This window comes from Nuphar pumila, chromosome 6 (genome assembly GCF_984573655.1).
Source record: "Nuphar pumila chromosome 6, dmNupPumi1.hap1.1, whole genome shotgun sequence".
NCBI classification, from domain to species: domain Eukaryota; kingdom Viridiplantae; phylum Streptophyta; class Magnoliopsida; order Nymphaeales; family Nymphaeaceae; genus Nuphar; species Nuphar pumila.
The window spans coordinates 25,259,000-25,282,239 of NC_143254.1; the positions used below are offsets into that span (position 1 = coordinate 25,259,000).

Sequence of the window (23,240 nt, forward strand, 5' to 3'; positions counted from 1 at the left end):
CTCAAAGGAAGTTTTATTTTACATTTATTTATCTTAAATTTCAATATTCTTCTTACATTTATCTAACGTGCCAGAAGTTTTTTTTTTTCGATAAAATGAGAATTTCAAGAGCTTTGGAAATCCCACCACACACAAATTAAAAAAGAAGAAGAAAAGGCTGTAAACTGGACATCTTGTACCATTTTGTACCTTTTTATCACTATGCAACAAACAGAATGACATGATGGGAACTTGATATCGGGTTCTATTGTTCGAACACGGATCCCATCATTGGAAACATGATGGGTTCCATAATACATTTAATCCTAACCATCCAATCAATAGCTAAATGGTTCTGCTGGATGGCTAGGATTGAATGTATGATGAAACCCATCCTATTTCGAATGATGGGATCCGTTTCACTATTCTTCTACGATCACCAAGCCTAGCCGGGTAGCCGTGCTCATTTTTATGGCCAAAGACTCAAACCATATCTTGATTCAATTTATGCTTGAAAAATAAGTCCCACTAACTAAAATATTTTGTCCATGGAAATATGCAAAAGATGCAACCGAGTAGTCCACGTTAACGTAAGTACATCTACTTATACACATCAGTACATTACAATATGGTCTTATCCGGCGGAAATTCCGATCAGCTCGGCTCGGACGGCGAATGGGATCCGTCACAAGCGGTGGCAACGATCGGAACGAAAAAAAAGGGTAAACAAAAACTCCTAATAACGAGAAAAATAACGAAAGTACCATCCCGCCGCTAGCCCCTCTGTTCTATACAAGGTGCCATGCGATAAGATGGCATAACCGCAACATTTTCAAATTAAGGCAATCACTTGGCGATAGATTTAAAAAAAAATAAAAATGAAGATGAAAAATAAAACTTTGGCTTCTTCCATCAGCAAGAGGAGACCGTCGTGGCCGAAGACGTCCTGGCCGGCGAGGTCTGCTTGAAGACGACGGTGGGGAACACCCTTGACTTCCGCCGGTTGTTCTCCTTCACGAGCTCGTCGGCGAACCAGTCGAGCACGTCAGCGTTGGTCCTCCCGGTGACCTTCCGGCCGCGGAAAAGCACCGACTCCACGTTCCGCTGCGCTAGAACCTCGTCGGCGAGCTCCGCCACCTTCTTCATGTTCGCCGGAGTCGGCGGGACGTCGCCGGAGAGCTTCGCGTGCCCGAGACAGTTGCCCTGAGATGGGGAGAGAGACGGAGTTTCAGAAAATGACGTAAATGCCCCTCGCTTATGAATAGGGTCGATGGTGCAGAGTTCCGTGTAGTTTGGATGAGAATGGGGGTGTTTTGGGAAGGTTGGGGAGATTCAGTACCTGAACTCGGACGTAGTTCGTCGCTCTGTTGAGACCGAACGCCATTGATACAGCTTGATCAACCTGAAATGAAGCGGGAGAGCGATGAATTATTAGGCAAATATTTATTCTAATGAATAGTATTCGCAAAAAACAAAGGTCCCATATATAATAAAATGATCAAATAGTACAAAACGACAAATTCACCAACCGAATTTTAAATAACTAAAAGGCCGTTTTCGTCATGTAGAACTTTCACTATGATTCACCAAATACAAAGAAACACTCTGCCTGAAGTAGACTGGGCGAATGTTGATAAGAGAATGACTTAAGCACCCCTCATAATATAATGCAACTTTTTTTCATTTACAAAATATTTTCTGCTTCAAAGTAATTTTTTCTCATTTATGGACATTTCTGCCACCTTCAAAAAAAGGAGAGGCAAATTTAAGGAAGACATCGACAGTCTCGGCATTACCCTTTAGAATCTGAATTCCTTGTACTTGGTCAAAAGAATTGAAAGAAGAAGAAAGTAAACAAGCTTCTACTTTTTTTTCTTCTTTCGGGAGCATTGAAGTGCCTTTAAGATGTCACAATTCGAAAGGGTCGCGAAGAAAATTGAAAAAGCCAACCTTGGTCAAGACAAGTAAAAAAGCTGAAGGCGAACGAGGGAGGGAGGGAAAGAAGGGGAATATTTGAGATTTGTGAAACTGAAAGGGTAATGTAGGATAAACTGCAACAAGAGAAAGAAGAAAAAATGCAGAGACGCGTGAATTCTGAAGCGAGAAACGAAATATTTGAAAAAATAAATAAGATTTTTTTAAACGAAATTCTCAGAGAGTTTCAGAAGCGTGAAAGAAATGCGTGGTGCGTTTTGAACATAAATCTTTATGATAAGTGCATTTTGGTTATTTTATGCACGCTTCAGGCACTCCACGTCATTCACCATTCACCCACCAGTCTCCCCTGGGCAATTTGTTAGTGCAAAAGCATTTTCTTAGTGCAAAAGGGCGTTCAGGAATTTACCACGTCGGAAACACCGTCGCTGGCAATCTTCATCAGCTGGGACGCTCCCGGCATCGGAGTACGATTTCCGGAATCTTGGACGGAGACGGAATCTCCGGCACCTAGCGACAGCACGATGAGGTCCTCCACCCCCTCGACGAGAGGGAACTCCTGCTTGTTGTTCAGCACGTGCGTGACTGCCGCGGCCGTCGGGTTGTTCATCACGACCCCACCGCCGACGCCGACGCACCTCGTCCGTCCGTCCACGGACCGGAGCTCCACCGGCCTACTGACCGAAGGATCGGCCGCAGCGGCGCGGCAGACGTCCCCGATCTTGAAATCGTAGCTGTCCGTCTCCATCGCGTCCGCCCGCGAGAAGAGGAATGGCGCCGAGCTCGAGAGGTCGTAGCAGGGGATCAGCACCGGTTTGATCGTGTCCCGGAGAGTCGACTCTCCGAAGAGGCGCCCGAAGACTCGGTCGAACCGAGACGCGGCCAATTTGCCGACGAGCCGCCGGAAAACCCCCGAGCGCGAGGGGAAGAGGTCCCGCGCGCGGTCCACGAGGAACTTCCACGTGTCCTCCGCGCGGAATAGCGGCCGGCCGGAGTCTCCGGACCGAGTGAAGATCATGGAGGCCAGGACGCCGCCTACGCCCGACCCGGCCGCGATGTCGACATAGTCGGCAATTCGGGCGTCGGGGTCGCGGGTCTTCCGCCGGAGTGCGGCCTCGAGGTAGGCGAGAGCCTTGCCGGAGACGACGCCTCCGGGGGCACTGCCGCCGTCGATGGAGAGGACGCAGACCTTGCCGCGGCCAAAGCGGTCGACAGCGTCGGCATCAGGGGAGAGCTTTGCTGCAGCAGGAGAATCTCCGGCGAGGCCGAACAGGAACTTGCTCTCCAGTATGGAGAAGATCTCGTAGCTCAGCTTGTCGGCGTTGCAGCCCGACTCTAGGAGACTCGCGGCCATTCTCTCTGAGAGCGAAGGGAAACAATGCAGCTCGAGTGGGCTACTTGTCTGTATTCGAGACGAGCCTCTCTCTCTCTCTCTGTAGAATTTGGAGGGAGTTGGGAGTGCGGGATGGAAGGAGGGACGTGGGTGGCTGCTTTATACGGTGGAGGGGAGGAGGATTGCACGTGTGGTAGACCGTACAGGGGTGGCGACGTGGCGATTATATGGATTTCTCGTCGGCGAGTTCATCCGGAGGTTCAAGCATGTCCTTTTTCATAATGCCCCTCGAAATCCCATTTTCAGGCGCGGAGTCCTGCAGCACCACAGCCGGGGGATTAACTGCGAGATAAAAGGGGGGTAATTTCGTCACTATCTTTTAGCTGTGCAAACGAGCGGTAAAACAATGATTAGGATTTAGGTAAGGGTGGCAAAATCTGACACGACCCGCCAACCCGCTTCTTAGCCATGTTCGGGTTTGGCTTAAACAGGTTCATGTCGTAAACGGGTCGACCCACCTAACCCGTTTATTAAACGGGTCTGGTTCGTGTTAGGGGTATGCCAACCCATCAACCCGGCTGACCCGTTTAATAAACGGGTTAGGCGGATGGGTCAACTCATTTACCAAAACCCGACCCACCAACCCGCCCGCCAACCCGTTTACTTGTTTACTCAAACCCGACCCACCAACCTGTTTACTTGTTTACTCAAACCCGACCCGCCAACCCGTTTACCCGAACCCAACCCGCCAACCCGCCCGCTAACCCGCCAACCTGTTTACCCGACCCAACCCGTTTATTAAACAGGTTAATCGTGTTGTGTCGGGTTACCCGTTTAATAAACGGGTCGGGTTCGTGTTGAGGTATGCTGACCCGTCAACCCACGGACACGTCCTGCCAACCCGACCCGACTGCCACCCCTAGATTTAGGGATGTGTAAACTCTAAACTCACCAGCTTATCCAAAAAACTGAGATAAATTGGGAAATTGCGTGGATAGTTGATTATTAGCTTGTACCTTAGCTTTGTTTGCATATATGTCCCGTCTTGAACCTGTCTCAAATTTCAAGAGGATGGGATGGGACGCCCTAGTCGGGCCCCTAATGGGGATCCATGTCTGGGTCCAGATCCAAATTTAGAGTTGGGATGTGGGATCCACTGTGCACACGGATCGGATACATGCCAGATCATGGTTGATCCGAATATAGTTCCCAATTTTAAGCCGTATATCCGACTGTAACAATTGCAACTTTATGTTTTTAGTAAACCCCTTGGGATAAAAAAACAAAAACAAAAAGTTTGGTCCAAAAGAAAAAGGGTAATTCGATCATTTAAAAGAGGCCTCTTTCTAATCGCCGGTCTCGCGGGGTGGGATCGTGAGATCGCCGCGCAGAGTCGACGAATTCCTCGCCCGCTACGGAGGACTCCAGTCTAAACCGTGGTTAGGGAGTCCCCGGGTCACCGACGATTCTGGGGGTAACCGTGGTTAGTGGGGCGGGATCTGACGGCCAGAATCGCATCAGAGATTTTGTCGGGTCACCGCCAAACTCCAGCGGTAGGTGGCGACAGAATCGTGAGGCGAAGACGGGCAGCATCGTCTCAGGCTTTCCTGTCGGCTGTCAACACGCCCCCGTTCACGCCATCTTCCCAAACGCCACCAGATCCCCTAGTAATCACGGAAATACCACTCCCTGGTGAATATATCTGCCCTGGTTGCTGCAGGTGGGCTTAGCGGTTCTCATACCCTTCTAACGCGTTGCCCTTTAACAGCTGCTTAATTTGGTACTTTTAGCGGGAGGGGCTCACACTACAATTAGGGGGTGTCAAGGGGTCGGGTTTCACTCGTACCTGACCCATACCAAACCTTATAGGTTTAGGGTTTGGTGATAAATAAGAAGGTCCAATTAGGATCTGGGTCAGATACAAAGGGTCCAATTAATATATGGAGCTGAGTATAGTTTATGAAATTTCATATCCGACTTTAGTTCAGACTAACATTGGCAAAATTTCAATGTAAAAAGATAAAAAATATTATTTCAGCTGGTATGATCCGAGCCTAGTTCATGTAATCCTTATAGAATTCGAGTATGGTTTCTTTTATAGTGAGTTCAATTGGATCCAGGTCTGTATCTAGTACCAGCATCAAAAAACTAAGTTTGAGTAGGGTTCCACTTGAGTCCTAACCAAACCCGATCGGTTGGCATCCCTACTTACAATTAGGCCTGAGAATAGGGATGGCAATGGACTTGGGGGAAACAGGTCCCCGCCCTGCCTGGCTTCGTTTGGACCCGGGATGGAGAACATGAAACATAGATGGAGGCGGGGATGGAGGTTAAAATCAAAACTTGTGTGGGGATGGAGGCAGGGATGGACTTACGCTTTCCCCCGCCCTGTCGCCCTCCTGATCCCCGCTTTGCCCCGTCCCCAATCCTTCTTTAAAGATGACAATGGATCAAGAGAAAACGGGGGCTGTCCCGTCTTGCCCTGTTTGGACCAGGGATGGAGGACATGAAACAGGTATGGAGGCAGGAATGGAGGTTAAAATCAAAACCCGTGCGAGGATGAAGGCGGCAATTGAGGGCACTATTTTGAGACAGGGTGGGGGTGGAGACTTTGTCCCCCACCCGGGTCCACTGCCATCCCTACCAGAGAAAATCCAACTTAACCCATATGTGAGATTTTTTGTAAAATGTGCCCATAAAACACAAATGTAGACACATATAGATAAATTATGAGGCAATATTTAGTAAGAACTTGATTTTTAAAATTAAATTTTAACTTTTGGGTGTACCAAGTAGCATATGCGTCATCAATCATATTGCGGAATAATTAGCTGAGGTATTAATTTGGTCCGTAAGCGATATGGCTAGTAGAGTCGCTTACCGTTGTTAATCAAACCTAAAAAAGAGGTTTTTGTTTTTAAACGAACTAGCTTAAACTTGGCTAAGCCTGCAGAGAGTGAGCTAATGAGCTTAAGCTCATGACAAGCTTGGCCTTAGCTAGGTTTAAGCTTAAACAAACCAAGCTTGGTTTCTTCATATCATTTACCAGCTTTAGCTATAGCAATCTATCCAAGACTCAGTTGAGATTAGGGGTGTCAACCGATCAGGTTTGGTTTGGACTCAGGTGGAACCAAACCCAGATCTCATTTGATATGATGCTACCAGGTCTAGACCCGGGTCCAATCAGACCCACCATAAGAAGAACCATACCCAGATCTTATAAGGACTACATGAACCAGATGGAGACCATACCTGGCAAAAAAATATTCTTTATCTTTTTTACGTTGAAAACTTTGGAATCTTAGTCGAAGCTCGGGTTGGGCCCGGGTCTGGTATGAAATTTCACAAACCATACCTGGATCCATATATTAATCAGACCCTTTTGTTCTGTCCCGGATTCTAATCACGCCTCCTTGTTTATCACCAAACCCTGACCCTATAGGGCTTGGTACGGGTCGGGTCTGAGCCAAAACCGACCCATAGACACCCCTAATTGAGATACATTAGAGCTTGGTTGATTTGAGTATTTTTGGGGTTGCAGATGGATGTTTCTTATCCAAGTTTCCCTACTTTAAACTATTCTCCAATCTAATACAGTTTATCTAATTACCTTTGAATCAGCTTTGATATACTAGTGTAAGAGCAAATTTGATTAATGTTTTCGATCATGGGTGCTTCCCTTTAAGCATAAGTGGCACAAAAAGTTGGACCGAGTTCATGAACTTGGTCATGTTAGATTGCACACCAAACACAGCACTTAAACGATTTTTCTCAAAAAGAAAGACCAAGTTTGTGAACTTGTACAGGTTTCATGCAACTTCAAGAAAAGTTTGTAAATTCTTATCCTACAAAGAGGGGTACTATAAACATTCAAAAATATTGTTCGAAAGAAATGCTAGGGCTTCCAATGATGGATGGCACTTTGGTAGTTTTGCTGATTCTTGGCATGGATCTCAAGAATGCCATGAAATCTTCTTGGGAATTTTTAATTCACCTTTTATTAATTAATACCAAACTCAGGCTTATTTTATCAAGGTAATGTTTATTTCTGTCTCTTGAAAAGCTTAGCATAAAAAAAAAACTACATTAATAAAATAAAATGTGCTCCTTTCATCCAACCACTTTATTCGTAGAGATCCCTTTCTTGTTTCTTGGTTGGTCCTACTAAGCGTCTGAATTTAACACACAATGGACTCATTCATAACCAATCATGGGGATGGTATGGGCCTTGGTTGAGTAGAGATATTCAATGATCCTTGAGAGTCAAGGATCCACCTCTGGATTCGTGAGGACAGCTATGACCCTTTGAACTTTTTCCCCTCAAAGGAAAAACTTTCTGAACTAGATAAAGTCATTTAGTTTTCCTGGAATTTCTAGGATTAGTTGGTCCCCCACCAATTGGACATTAAAGCATATGTAGATTTGGACCAAGACTTGTTTAGGGAACTAATTAATCGAGTTTAGTAGATAAGTACCCCTAGTTCCAAACAACTACATATGGGGTTGTCAACAGGTTGGGTTTATCTGACCCGAACCAAACCCTATAGGGTCCGGGTATGGTGATAAATAAGAAGTCACGATTAATACCCAAGTCCAGACACGAAGGTCCAATTAATACACGGACCCGGGTATAGTTTGTGATATTTTATACCATACTCGAACCTGACCCGAGTTCCAATTAAGACCCATAACTTTTCAATATAAAATTGATAAAAAATATGGTTTTACCCGGTCTGGTTCATGTAGTTCTTATCGAGTCTGGGTATGGTTTGTGGACCTGATACAACAACAAACAACAACTACGCCTTCATCCCAAAACAATTGAGGTCGGCGATATGAACCAACAAAGAAAATCATTATGGGTCTTCCACATGAATCCTTCTCCTCCATTCATTTCTATCCAATGCCATGTCCTCGGTGAGGTTCAAAGCATTCATGTCCTTTCCTATCACCTCCATCCATGTCTTCCTAGGCCTACCCCGACCTCTTTTAACTAATATATTTTCCCATTTCTCCATCCTTGTAACTGGAGTATCATTAGGCCTTCGTCGAATATGTCCAAACCACCGTAAATGATTCTCTCTCATCTTATTTTCAATGGGTGCAATGCCTACCTTGTTACGTAACTCCTCGTTTCGAATCTTATCTAGGTCTGGACCTGATACCATACCCAAAAATTGGGTCCAAGTCTGGTTCCATCTGGGTCCGAATCAAACCCGACCTTTTGACACCCCTGACTACATATAGTAAAATATTCTATGGATTGGAGACATTGATATGGAGGTCTGCCATTTAAAAGGCTGGACAGTCAGTCTTGGTCAACAATGCCCCAATACAATAAAGCATCCATTGATATAAATAATAAGGTTATGTCTATGTGCAACTAAGCTTTAAAAACATCCTGGATTTTCCAAAATTCCCTTTCTCTGCTGAAAATTCACATTTGAAAAACCAAAAAAAGCCTTTGATTTTTGGTTTGGTGCCTTTGGAGTTTCCTGCTAAATAGTAAAAACTTATACAAGTTGGTGATTGTGGATTCTACCTTATGCACCTAGAAGGGCTCAATTAGCTTAGAAAAAAGTAGTGGTGGGGCGCAGGATATTAAATACTGGGGTTGTATCTTTGCTGTTGTTGCTTGTCAAGCTAAGAGTTGATCTCAGATGCGAGTGGGGCCCATGAGACCTTCTTTTAAGATATTGAGATATGAAAGATGCAAGATATCACATGCAATCAATGGTCAAGTTAATGTACCTTTTTGTTAACCAAACTGAGGTGTTTTTGGTTCCACCATTTATGCCAATACATTTTGACTGTGCTGTGTAACTATGGTGTGGTCTGACCACGGTTGCCAGACTTTGAAGCGGAAGCGGGAAACGATACCGAAAGCGAAAGTGAGAATCAATGCATTTTAAAATGTATAGAAAGCGGGGATCGAGTAAAAAAAAATGAGAATCGAAATGGAACACAAATAAAAACTAAAATAAAAAGGATTATTATTAAATTTCATGATTTTTAAAGTAAAAATTAAATTTTTAACAAAATATAAAAATGATGATTGCCAATTTAGAAGAAGCACAAGGAAGTGAGCGAAAAATGTGAGAGAAAACACATAAAAAAAATATGAAAAGTAAAGTGAGAAAACATATAAGAAGAATAGATAAAGTGTGTGAAAAGCATAATAGAAGTGTGGGAGATCCATTAAGTTTCGAAAGTGACGAGTATCGTGTTTCTAGAAAGCGAGCTTCCCACTTATCTAAGAAGCTTGCGGTAAGTCTAGGTCTGACCTAGAGAGGCTGACAACCTCAACATATGGTTGGTTCTATTTGAAGTCACTTGAACCAAGCAAGGGTTTGTGGATAATCCAGGATGGATATTGACTCTACATCTAATCAGTACTCTGGTGATTATGTATCCGAATGTTTTTACTTGTAATGCAAGGCCTGCCGATTTTGACTTTCCAGATTATGACAGTCATTTACTTTGATTTTGCTACTTAATCACTACGGAAAGGTACTGAAGTGGGACAACATACCATTTGATTAATACAAATATAATTCCTTCATCATTCTCTTTTTATCTTTTCCTTTCCTTGCTTTTTTAATTCATGTGCTTTAATGTGAGTTCTTAATCAAGGATAAACTAGGCCCCAGTTGGAATATACAATTTAACTCACTATTTTCCTTCTCAAGAACAAACTCCCCATACTTTGTTTTTACTTAAACGCTTGTGTTTGCACCATTTGTTTAAAGCACAATACAATAATACTAATCCTTGAACTTAGTGATTTTTGTTAGCATACAACTTGGATATGATGTACCACCCCGGGGGTCGCCCGTGTGGACAGCGGGGTGGTTGTGAAGGTGTTGAGTTAAAAACTCTGGATCAAACCCCTCTGGCACATGGGTGTGTCTGTAGCTTTCAAAGGTAAGCCACATAAGGTAGGGTGGTTGTGAGGCCCCTTAGAGATTTTTTTCCTCGCTTCGACAAGGGTTCCTCGTCATAAAAAAAAAAAAAAACTTGGACATGATATGGGCAAGTTCATCAACCCCCATTTCTTTAATTTTCATGACTTTCTTTTATCAGTACCATGCAGTATGTGTATTGATCATTTGTCCTTTGACTAAGCAGGCCTATAATTAAGGCATATTTAGCAACATTGGAATCCATAAGCTTGATCTTAGCGAGCTATAATTGGCCATTGCATGTAACATTACCAAGTGCATGGACCCAAGTATTAAAAACTAACAAAAGCATTAAAGTGCATAGATACTTGGCCATATCCACAAGGGCTCCACGCATTTTGGCTGGGACATTGAGAGTTCAATACCTAAGGTGTGCATTCCTTGCCTTTAAAAAAAATAATACTGTGAAGGGAGGTTTACTGCATCAAGGAAATGCAAAGTTAATTTGATCATTTCTGCATGATACATGTGATCTAATAATTCAGGGAGACTCCTGGTAACTTATTAATTGCTGCATAAAATAGTAAAAAAAGGAGAAAATTACCAAAAAGAAAAAGTTCTAACCACAGAAATCAAATGCAGTTGATGAATGTTCATGGAAGGACAGGTGTTGAAGGTGTATATATGGAGTACGAATTACTAAAGCGAACTCCACAGTTATGCCATCTCTGTCACATTGGTACTCTTCCTCAATGAGAGCCCTACAGTTATGCCATCCCCATCACCTTAGTACTTCCCTCATTAATGTGTTTGTGTGCATGATTGCTCTCTCTCTCTCTCTCTCTCCATTGATGAGCTTGTATGCATGATTGCTCACTGTCTAGCTCATTGATTCAATGGGACAACTCTAACCAACTCCATCGAATCCACAATCCAAGCTGAGCCTTATTTATGGTGACACTCGGTTAAGGAATGGACAAGTGCTGGTGTATAATAAGTTTGCATTGTTGATGCAGAACACACTCGACCTCAATGGAAATTTTGAAATCAATTCATTGGATCTGTTCCAACACATAAGATCCATTTGAATCTAATTCTAGTGTCTGGATCTCTATTTGTTTCATATTTGAGATTAGGGTTAGGTTCTTTTGATTTTTTATTAAAAGATTAAAGGAAAACTGTAAGGATAATTGATTGGTTGAATCTTTCAGGTTATTTGTTTTCTTCGAATCCCTGTAGGGTTTGGCCTATAGACTTTGCTTATTGGTGCATGCCATGCAAGATTTATGTAGTTTATGGGCCAGAGTCTGATTTAAAAAGTTTACATATCTTTAATAATTAAACAGTTTATTTGGTTTGGTTTTTGCCATGTGTTACCCGGACCTGAATCTGGTCCTGCATTTAGGCTGACTTCGTTGCATTCAAAGTCCGAACCTTGTATCCATCACCTTAAAGTTGGATCTGGGTCGGGAGCAACTGGATTCCACCCAGGTCTGACTAGGGATGTAAATGGTTCAGATTTAGGTTGGATACATGGCCAAACCCGTATCACATCCGATTTGATTGAGTTGGATTCAGTTTTAGAATTCACATTCAAGTCCAACACCGAATACGAGCATGCACATGCAAGATGCATATCTGATCGTGTTGTACAGCTTATTGGATTCAGGTTGGTTAATGGATTCTTTAATCTGAATCCTATCCAAAGTCAAAACGTGCAATTAGGCATGATCCGGTTATGTAAGATTCAGTAATGCTTACATCTGAACCGGATCAGGCCCATTGACCGCCCTAGACTCGCCTCATAGACTTTATTGAGCTCAAAATTAGGAGCTTGGTAAATCTAAACAAGACCGCCGGGATGGACCCAAGACCGAGCCAAGGCCCAAAAAATGAGTGGCCTTGCACCTTGAGGCAAGGGACTAACACTAGCCCAGCTATGTCACAGTGACACGTTATTTAGAGTTCGTGTTTGGGGAACACGAATCTGACATTCTGACATGACCTGTACATGTACGAACTTTATTTTGTTTTTAATTATATTTCAATAAAAAACATTTCCCAATTATTAAAGATAAAAATATGTTTTTACTCATTAAAAAAAAAATCTGTATCATTCTCGTGCCCTATTTTTTTTAGAAAACTTAAGGAAGTCGACGTCACAGAGTCGTGTCATGCATGTGATCGTACGCGTATCTTTGCGTCATGGGAAACCCAGACCTTTTCAGCAAGGGCACTCGGCCAGGTCCTTGAGGTTCGCCGATCATGTATTGGAGTACAGTACAGGAGCATCTTTTAGCCCACCTCCCAAATGCTGTCCCGTACGGGGATTGCGTGCACGACCGACGCTGGCCACAATGAAGAGGCATCCAGTCTGGACTTCTCTGCAGATGGTCCCAAACCGACGGTCCATCACCGTAATAGCTCCATGATTTAGATGTCTGATTAAGCTACGGGATCGCACGGTACGCACCCGTACGTGTACCCTTTCGGGACTCGAGCCGAAGCGAGGCCATCGAGCCCACACCACAGTTGCTCCTGCACAGCGAACGTTTACCTCTCCTACTGGATCCCGTATCCTTGTGAAGATATTTTCCCTCTCTCTCTCTCTTACAGGATCGCCATTAAGGGATCCATTCGTGGGACCCAGATAGATATGTGTTTGATTGCGTTCGGTTTGGATTGCTGTAGGGAAAGTTTGAGCATGACAATATGGTACATGATCCTGATCCATAACCACCCTTCATCTCAATGATCAGATCTGTAGGGTGGTACTGGACCACGCGGATCATTGCCTGCCGTTCATCCCAAAGATGGATGGTGGTGGTCACGGAAAGAGCGGTATCGAGCTCAGTGTTCAATGTAAAGTGATGATGGACACAGTTTAGGTTTGGTATGGGTCAAGGGATCAACTATGTTAGACTCTGAGCTCGATGGTCCCATTGCTGATTGCACAAGTTGGTCACTGGGGCATGTCAAGCAAAGTCACCAATATACAGTAAAAGTAGTTAAGGGCATTACTTGCATCATAACTACGGGGACAAGAGTGGGTCAGATTAATTTGGATCAGATATCCTACATGACTGAAGGCATTTCGGTAGGATATGATCCATTAAACAAATGTTCATTTTATAAACGGGTCGGATTCAGGACAAATAATGCTAGGTCTAGTTGGATCTGGGTTTAGAATTAGATAAAGGAAATAGGCTTGGAACCAGGTAAAAAACTGAACTGACCCATTTTATCTATTTCACATGAAAACCAATATATTTGACCTGCTTTCTGTGGATTCAGTATCAAAGCTGGTCAGAACATATCCAGATCTAGAATTCTACCATGTGCTATGAGTCAGATCTAGATCCAAAGTCAGATCCACTGTCTGGGTCAACCCTAGAACAACCAATCTAAGTTTGCAACCCTAATCATGCTGTCAATAAAGATACAGAAGCAAGAATCTTGAGTAACTAGAGAGGCTCAATGTAAAAAACTTCGTGTTGCTATGATGATGACTATGTGTGCGTAAAAAGATCACGGTCCATCTACTGACCATTTGTTCATTTAAAAATTTTGCAATATATTTTACAAAATCCTGTAACAGTGGATTTGGGCGGTCTTTGACTGCTGTTAAAGCTCTAAAAAAACAACCTTTAGCGGCGGTCACAACCACTGATAAAACTAGTTTTGTTTTGCTTAACAAGCGCCGACCTCAACAATGGACAATTTGCATGTCCAGTGTTATGGGTTACTCTAAATAATGATATTTGCACGTCCAACCCAACAGATGTTGGTTACTATAATGATATTAATACACATGAACAACGAGCTCCAAGGCATTTGGATGAAATATTTCACAATACAGGCTAACTTTTTTTTTTTTAATTTGAGTACATATTTTATTTTGACTAGTATAGTCAAGATTTCAAATTATTAAAATCAAGTTTTTGTGGCTCAAGCTCTTCAAATTTATTACATAGTAATTTCAGATCTAACTATATGTACATATGACCAACTAATTTCCTAAAAATCTATTGCGCACCTTTCTAACTCATAATGTAATTTAATCAGTTCTTATATTTCAAATTAATTTTTGTATTGGTGGTATTTATTTAATTTGCCAAAAGAAAAGCTTTGACTCTAATTTCAAAAGTGATATACATGTGCATACGAGGAGTAACTAACTTACAAACCAAATAATAATTATAATTCTTCAGTTGTTTTCAACATTTTCAACTTATTATAATCTAAAGCTTTGGATGTCAAGCTCTTGAATTCCCCCGTGATAATTAATTTGTTATTATTATTTTTTTTTTAACTCAGCACATGGATCAAAAGTGTTATGGAGCAGCCAACTTCCATATAATTAATATAATACAAGTGAGTAGAAGACAAAGTAAGTCCTAGAGAAACACCTCACTAGCTATATATATCATTATTAAAATGGTACCATGCTTTCACTATGCAGGCAAACGGAGGAAGGTGGTGATTTCCTCTAGAAATAAAGGCCAAGTCATTAAAAGTCAACCATAAAACCTCATTATTTCATGTACACCCATTTGGAGGACACCCAATAAATAATTTCCATTAAAAGACTCTCAAGATCAACTGCAAAGAAATAAATTATAAGGGGGTTAGAAAAAAATTATCCTTTCTTGAATTATTGTACGGAAATGTAGTAGATTCCATGTTGATGCAAAGAGAAGTACATGACTAGTGTGCAGTGAAATGTTATGCACTGTTATGGTAGCTAGTGGGTGTCCTACCAAATGTTCAATGCAGTAACTTGAATTGAATCTCCCCACTGGATATATATAACATTGAGTTTTAGGTGTTATTAGTTATACCTCTGTCCTAGTTTGAAACACCCCAATCTTCATCTATGATGATCCTGAATTTAGCTTGTTCAATCAATTTTGTACCAACATGATGTGGATTCCATATGTTCTTCTAGTGGAAGCTGTCCTTTTGAATTATTGTGCCTCAGCCTCATACATTCATTTGTACTACATGTGGTGCTGTTAATGGGTCTGATCCTCACCTGAATTTGAGCCTATAATCATGCCTGACAAACTGTCCATGGCTTGGATATAGTCAGGAACTCACTGATCAACAATGGCCGTATTGAATGTTTCCAACTTGGATCCATATCCAAGATGAGGGCCTAGTGCCAGATAGGACTGATACGTGCGCACGTGTTTGTGTCAGCGGCATGGGTAGCGTGCCGATCAGGCAGCAGGAGGGCGAAGCCAATCTAGCTCATCATGGGCTGGGTTTGGTCAGTGTGTTAGGCCCTGACACATTAAATAACAGGCAGCAAACCGGGCTCATTTAGTAATGGCCCGGGCTCGGGTTGACCTGAGGGTTATTAGCCGGGTCAGGCCTTGTTCAGAAAACATCTAATGATGACAGTGATTAGGGTTTCCTTTCATCCCTTTCAAGGGTTTCAGAATGCCCCTTCACTTGAGCAACCATATCGGTCCGAATAGTGGATGCCAAAGAGAAGGTAGTTTTAAAGCTGATCACTCACTTTTGGTACATTACTTTTGTGTCGGGATGTTGAGACCCAGACCAACCTGCCTGATCCAATGGCTCAATGGGCTGATGGACTGGATCATGGACTGCATTCGAGACCCAATTGCAAGCCAGTTAATAACCTGTCTCGCTAATAAATGGGTCAGGCTGTTTGAGGTGGGTCACTCCCAAGCCCAGTGGGTCAAAGCTAGCTAAACGGGCCCAAGTCAGTCCTGGCTGGTCCGTTGCCTGCTCCTATAATCTAGGTAGGCCAAAACCTAGTCAAACCTCTATTTCACCTAAACTTGGCAAAATCCTATTAAATCGGATTCGGGTCATATCCTCTCAAGGTCGGATGCTTCCATGTAAGCCACACAAGTGCTTGTACGGCTCATAAAAAATGCAGGAACTATGATGATCATGGCATCAGAAACTAAATTTATGAAATTACAGTTTTTCTCCTGTATACAATATGCACAGATGTAGTTTGGGTTCTGCTTTTATACATGCACGTATGTATTCATAGAAACAAAATCTGTTTGATGATGCAATTTGGTTTCCTACCTACCTGATGATCAAAGCATCAGAAACTAAATTTATGAAATTACAGTTCTTCTCCTTACAATATATGCACAAATGCAGATTGGGTTCTGCTTTTGCATGTATGTATTCATACAAAGAATGCTTGTGGCAACTAGCAAACCATATAAGAAGAATGTTTATCAGCGACAAACAAAAATCTAAGTCGATTCACAAGATATTTGACTGTTTTTTTTGTTATTATGTGATTTATATGAATCTCGCCTCTTCAATTTCAAGTCACGCGGACACAAATCAGAGACCTACAATGAATGACATAACCACAAGATTGAGGGGAGTCATACAGATTTCACCAGATAACGCAACCCCAAGGCTTTCTCCTCTTTGGTGAGCAGAACTCGAGATACTTTCTGTTGAAGCCAGTTGGCTCTGTGCGGTGCAATCATGTCTGTGAATCACCTCCTGTAAGCCTTTAATCCGCCATTGTACAATCTATATTTCTTTCATGTCACCATGTTTTCTTCTTTAATTTGTTCGGATTAACCTGTCTCGCCATGTCAGTAAGTTGGCCTTGATTTTTTCCTGTTTTTTTATTCTTTTTTTAACTGAACAAAACTCATATTAACTAGTCGCATAAGGTGTTGTAATGGGGTTAACCTGCTCAGCTTATACTCAAAGTGTGTTCAAGTGATTGAGACGAAAAGGACAAAGCGTGTCTCAGTGTGTGTCATGAATTTCTGTTTCTTCTCCTTCATATGTTACTGTGCAAAGTGATGATGTATATCATAGGGAACTCTTCATAGCAGGCTACTGAAAGCTTCTGTATATTCTTCTATGCCTTGCTGAAGATTTGCATCTTCCAACACACCCACCACACACACATTGCCCTGCAGAGAAAAATAGACAGATTTGGAGTTCTTTGATACATGTGAACTTGGTTGTGTATGTGCCAAAGCTTTGCAAGTGTAATGCATCAATGGCAAATCTCTCTCTCTCTCTCTCTTGGTCACTGCCAGTGAAAATTAAGTGAGGCGGGCTTAGGTTGAGGCAGGATTTTTTTTCCTATTTTCCACTTTTACTGGCACTAAATTAGCACCCGTAAAGGTATGAAAAGATTCTGGAAAAGGTTTCACTGGCTCTTGGTTTGAGCCAGTAAAAGACTAATTTACTGGCAAATGTAAATTGTGCCAGTAAAGACTTTACCGGCGAGGCTTTTACTGGTGCAGTTATTGAGCTAGTAAAGGGTTTTTACTAGAGCAAATGCTGCTCCGGTAGAACTGAAATTTCCTGTAGTGACTCTATGAGGATGTTTTGGAGATAACATCCTAGGCCAGTGTGAATAGGGTAGCCAAGTTCAGGTAGTCAAAATGTTTTAGTAATGTGCCTCCAACCTTTTTCTCTGAAAAAAAGTTTCCATTTTGAAGAGACAAGGCCTTTAGCCTCATCTTGCCAAAGAAAATGTTTGAACAAGTTATCCATAACAAATATGGGTGTATCTGGGTGTCCAGAACTGATTATACCCGACCTGAAATGATATTGGTAGACCCGAGTGTTTGGATTGGGTCCAAATTTTAGACCCATAGTGAAAACAAGTCAAGTCCAAATTTTGGACTCATAGTAAAAACGGGTCAGGTCTTGGGTATTGTAAATGAAAACTTGAACCTGAATAGACCTGACCTGATTATGTACCCAAACCTATTATACATCCGAAGTGACCCATAACCAACCCGACTATATACCTGAACAATGAGTTCAGGTAAGGTTTTATTTTTTTAAACTTGAAAAAAAAAAGTTTTCATAGAAATGGAAACCAGTTGCATGGTGGATTCATATTCCTCATAAAGATTATCAACTCCCAAAAACCCAACGTCTTGCCTTTTCCTGACTTCTATTTCATCTTCTCTCTAATTTCATTTATTGTTGCAGCTTTTGAATGTTGAGAGGAAAAAACCAGAGAATGACCATTATAACAGCTTGAAAGATGCGTCTCTCTTTAGTTTGCATCTAAAATGTGACTCTCTCACTCTCTCTCTCCTTTTGCAACTTAAAATGATTGACATGAAAACATTCCTTTTATATTCAAAATTTGACATTATTGAGAATAATTATAAGCTTTTGATTTGTTTGTATATAATTTTGATACATAGTTGATTCCATAAATTTACATATCTTTTATTGACGAGTAATTAAGCTCACGATACCAATAATATCAAGACCTGAACTGAAACCCAAACCCATTATGACCTGAACAGATAATCCCCGAACTCGTTAACCCATATCGATCTACTTTTTTTCAGTCATACCCAGGCTCGAACATGACCCAAATCAAAACGGGTTTATTAAAGACCCAAACTGATTATACCCGACCAAATGCATACTCGAACTTGTTAACCCATATGGGTCCATAGTTTTTAGGTGTACCCAAATCCAAACTCGAACCCGAATGAGATTGGGTCAGGTTTGGGCCTTACTTTTAGACCCAATTCAGAATCGGGTCTAGTAAGACCCAAACGAAACCTGACCTGGTTACAACCCTAATAACAAATAGTTGAGTTGAGTTTTGTCCACACTAGATTCAAAAGAAACAACAGAATAAAGTATCATCAACATAGAAAACATGAGACAAGCAGAAGCAGAATAAAGTATCATCAACCATCTCTATTTTGCCTTATTGTTCAGTAGTAGCCCTCTGGTAAGCTTCACCATCTCACAAGGGACAAGCAGAAGGAGATTGGGTCTCCCTGTTGCAGCCCTATGGAATTAGGGCAGGTAAATGAGCTGAACAAACCGAATAAAGGGTGTTCAAACTTGGCTCATTTCTTGTGTTGAGCTGAGCCAAGCTTGAACTTATGAAAAGCCAGAGTTGAATGAGCCAAGCATGAGATAACTCATTTATAAAAAGTAATTGTTTTTATCAAAATAATTTAATTTTTTTTAAAAAGGATGTATGACTACGTGGCACTTATGTGATTTTTGCATAAAATTAATAATTACCTTTTTAAATAAAAATATTGCACATTAAAAATCATCTCCCTCTCTGCCCCTTAATGTTCTCAGTTGCCAACCTTGCATGACCTGCCAAAGGTCATGCCCTCCTACATTTTTGCCATTAAATTGCCATAACTGACCTTCCTCAATTACAAGTGGTATAAAAGGAATTTTTGCTTTAATATTTTTCATATAAAAAATGTAACAAAATATTTATTTTAGATGTAAACATATTATTTATTAAGCATTGTTTTTTAAAATATAAATTTTAATATAAACTTATCTGGAGCCCCACCATATGGACGGGTGCGATACCATCTACTATTTATATAGAAGTTTGAATGGTTGCCTTTTTTTTTTTTACTTTACACAACTAGAAATTTAATTAGTGCTTAGGCTCTAGCCTAATGGATAACCTACCTATGTGCCAAAACCTAAATGAACCGAACTCAAGCAGCTTCTTTACAAAAAAAAATCATTTCAACTATTTTTTTTTATTTGAGTATTTGTGGATAATCTCCTAAAATTAAGTTTGGAACTGCGTTGTTAAGGGCTTATTCCTTGCCCTTAGGGGTGTCAACACTCAACATGTCAGGTTTACCCGGACCAGACCCGGACTAAACCCTATAGGGTCCGGGTATGGTGATAAATAAGAAAACCCGAATAAGACCTGGGTTTAGATTGGAAGGCCCGATTAATATATGCATCCAGGTATAGTTTGTAAAATTTTATATCTGATCCGGGCTTGGCCCGAGTTTTAATTAAGACCCTCAATTTTTCAATGTAAAAATGATAAACAATATTATTTTATCAGGAATGGTTCGAGTCTGGTTCATGTTGTTTTTATTGGGTTCGGGTATAGTTTCTTTTATAGTAGACCCGATTAGACCTGGGCCCGGACCTGATACCATACCTAAAAATTAGGTCCAAGTCTGGTTTTACTTGGGTCCGAACTAAACCCGACCCGTTGACATTCCCTGCGTGCCCTCATGAATGCAAGGGACCGATGCTCGTGGGAACGAAACCCTGACCACCTGTCTCATTTAGCTATTTATCAAAAAATCTTCTCCTTTTTTGAGATTTTGAGAGGTGCTCATCGAGAATATGTTCTAAAAGACGGGAAGCTAAATGAAATTTTTGTTTTTATTGATACTATTGGTCTCCGAGGAGCAAATTTCGCGGGAACATTCTCGCTATCTCCGGCAAGATAAACCGTCCAGCCACCTCTATCGCCGCCGGAACGGCCATCGACATTCTGTTTTGGGAGGGACGGAGAGTCAGAGACGATGAATCAATGGTGCCCCTTTTCTTCAAATGCGGCTCGTTTTTTCGTTCTTCGTTCATTGTTTTTCCTTGGCTTGTTACTGCGATTATCGAGTTTAGGGTTTGTGCTTCTTGGCATTGATCCATTCTCCCGATTCTAGCTTCATTGTAAGTCGACCTATTTTAGATGCTATCAGTCTCGTAAAGAAATAATTCGGATCCTTGAATTCATTGTTTTTCTTCTGTTTTTAATTCATCCGAGAGAAACCCTCATTGTAGTTGCTTGATTGGGAGTGGAGAGGACGCAAATATGAAAAAAGAGTTGTGAGCTTATCAATTGGGTTGATCCTGAACGATGGATGTGGTTGTAGGTGAAGAAGATCGAACTTATCGGCTGTGATCCCAATTTGACGTTTGTTTTGATGGCTTTGTTGTAGGCATATTGTAGTTTTGCTTTTGCGATTCTTGGGGATGATGCTGAAAAGGCTGAAATCAGGCGACCCAGATTGTTTATGATGGGGAGCAATAGAAACCAGATGTTATTTACTCAGTTATATGAATTAGGGGAAATGTGAGAAGAAGTTGCATCTAAGGAATAAAGTGGTTGACGAAATAGGTGGAACTATCATTAAAGTAAGTTGTTTGTTTTGATGATTTTTTTTTTGGGGATGATAGAGCTGGGGTTAGGCAGACCCCTACCGGTTCATTGAATAAAAAATAAAGAAATCATAACAGATTACAGGTCCCTATTGGTTGGGAACCAATCGGGAGGTTTATCTTTCCAAATGGAAAACTTATTTACAATAGCAAGAGAAGCAAGAAACTTTGCAAAAATATTGCAGGATTTAGGAACCCTGCACACCTGAACTTGATTAAAGCTTAACGGGATTCCCAGAATATTTTCATTAACGTCACCTGGTCTGCCTCTCCCTTCCATGTGAGCGTTAAGAATGACCACTACACTCAATAACAACCTTACAACCATCTGCAGAATTTTTGGCCACCATTGCCACTCCCGATGTGATTTATCAGAGTTCTTTCTGAACCATCCAGCTGCAATAAAAAATCAAGAAGGATATCAAATTGTAAAGCCAATGTGCCATTGTTAAATACACTGTATACATTGATCTTCACCCACTCTCTATCAGGCCTCCATCTATCTGCATTCCTCCATCGATTAATAACAGGGTGATTATAATTTCTTCCCACATTCAAGATTATTTCTCTCACCCTGTTTAAGCATTGCAACACAATCTGCTGATCGGTCAAACTTCCTCTTCAAAGGCAATTCTGTTCCTCACATTTCACAGGATCCAAACAGCAGCTTGAAACATCACTAGCCAGAAACTCTGAACAATTTTTCTGTTTGAACCCGTTCACACCCTGCCTCATCAATTCTTGTTCCACGCCCTGGGATGGAACTTTCCATCTTCCAAATAAATAATTTACCTTTTTCCATAGTTGCTTGCTCACTTTGACAGTTGAAGAACACATGTTGATGAGTTTCAACTTCTCTTCTACAAAGAGCACACATAGATGCCAATTGAATGACCAACCTTGCCATACTATCCTGGGTTAATAATCTTTCTTACACTGCAAATCTGACCATCAAAGCCGCTCTATGGTGATGCATAGGAAACCATATAAATTTGCTGCATCACAAGGTTTCTCCCTTCAATGTAACAACCACCCACGCTGATTAAACAGAGAACAGAGATCTCACTTCTGCCATGCCATGTGAACACATCCTCTTTGTATGGATCCCAAATTTGAGATTCAACAATATGCTTCACCTCATTTGATATCTTCCTATTATCAGACTCAATAATACATAAGGGGGCCTTATTAATATCTAGCACATAAGCCACTTTGCTCTTACGTAAGGCTCTATATTCAGTTAAATCACAGTCATTATGTTGGAAACATGCAAGATCATGGGATTCAACCCAAGGATCATACCAGAATTCAACTTTTCTACCGTTACCAACCCCCAAAGCACATCTTCTTCCATCCTTTGAGCAGCCCATAGGATTCCCTTCCAAACCCAAGATCCATGAACCTTATTAGATGGGTACCATAATGATTTTTTTGTTAGATAGTTCTCTTCCATAAGCTTCACTCATGGCTTGTTTTGATGATAATGATATTAATTTGGAGTAGTTATTGAAGTTAGGTTGAATTAGTATTCTATAATTAATAAGAAGGAAACGAGAAAGAGTTTATGAAAGAAAATGCATGATTATTATGAATAAATGACAGTGATAATACTGAAAACTTTAGGTTCCAAATTTGGTCAATAGTTTACTGCTTAATCTCTCCTTAGGGGTGGACAAAAGATATCTTGTTAGGACATTGGAAGGAGTCAAGAGCACTAGGCACCTGGTAGGCTCCCGCGGCCCAAAAATCTAGTTGGTTCCTAGGAGGCACTTAAGCATCAACTAAGGACCTAGTCACCAATTAAATTTCTTTTGCAAAAAATCGAAAAGACAAATCACAGAAAAACATGGAAATCATTCTTAGATATGGGATCAAGAGAGATTAAATAATAATTACTTCTACTATTAGGAGTAAGAAATGAGAAAAAGAAGAATGCCCATTCTCTGCAATTAGTTGGATGAGTCAGTTGACTAGTGCCAAGTCACCTAGGAGATCGATGACTATTGGTTAATTGATTAGTTCTGATTTTAACTAAGTAGGAGGTGGATGCTGATGGTTGTTTCATATTTGAATGCCTGCTTATTATGCAATGAGTTGAACGAGTCAGTTGCCTAGTGCCAAGTCACCTAGGAGAT

The 23,240-nt window shown here is 41.3% G+C and overlaps 1 pseudogene; it reads right to left on the reverse strand.

The window, feature by feature from the left end:
- Positions 1–819: 819 nt before the first annotated feature.
- Positions 820–3,268, reverse strand: LOC149834402 (patatin-like protein 6 pseudogene; annotated as a pseudogene).
- Positions 3,269–23,240: the final 19,972 nt, after the last annotated feature.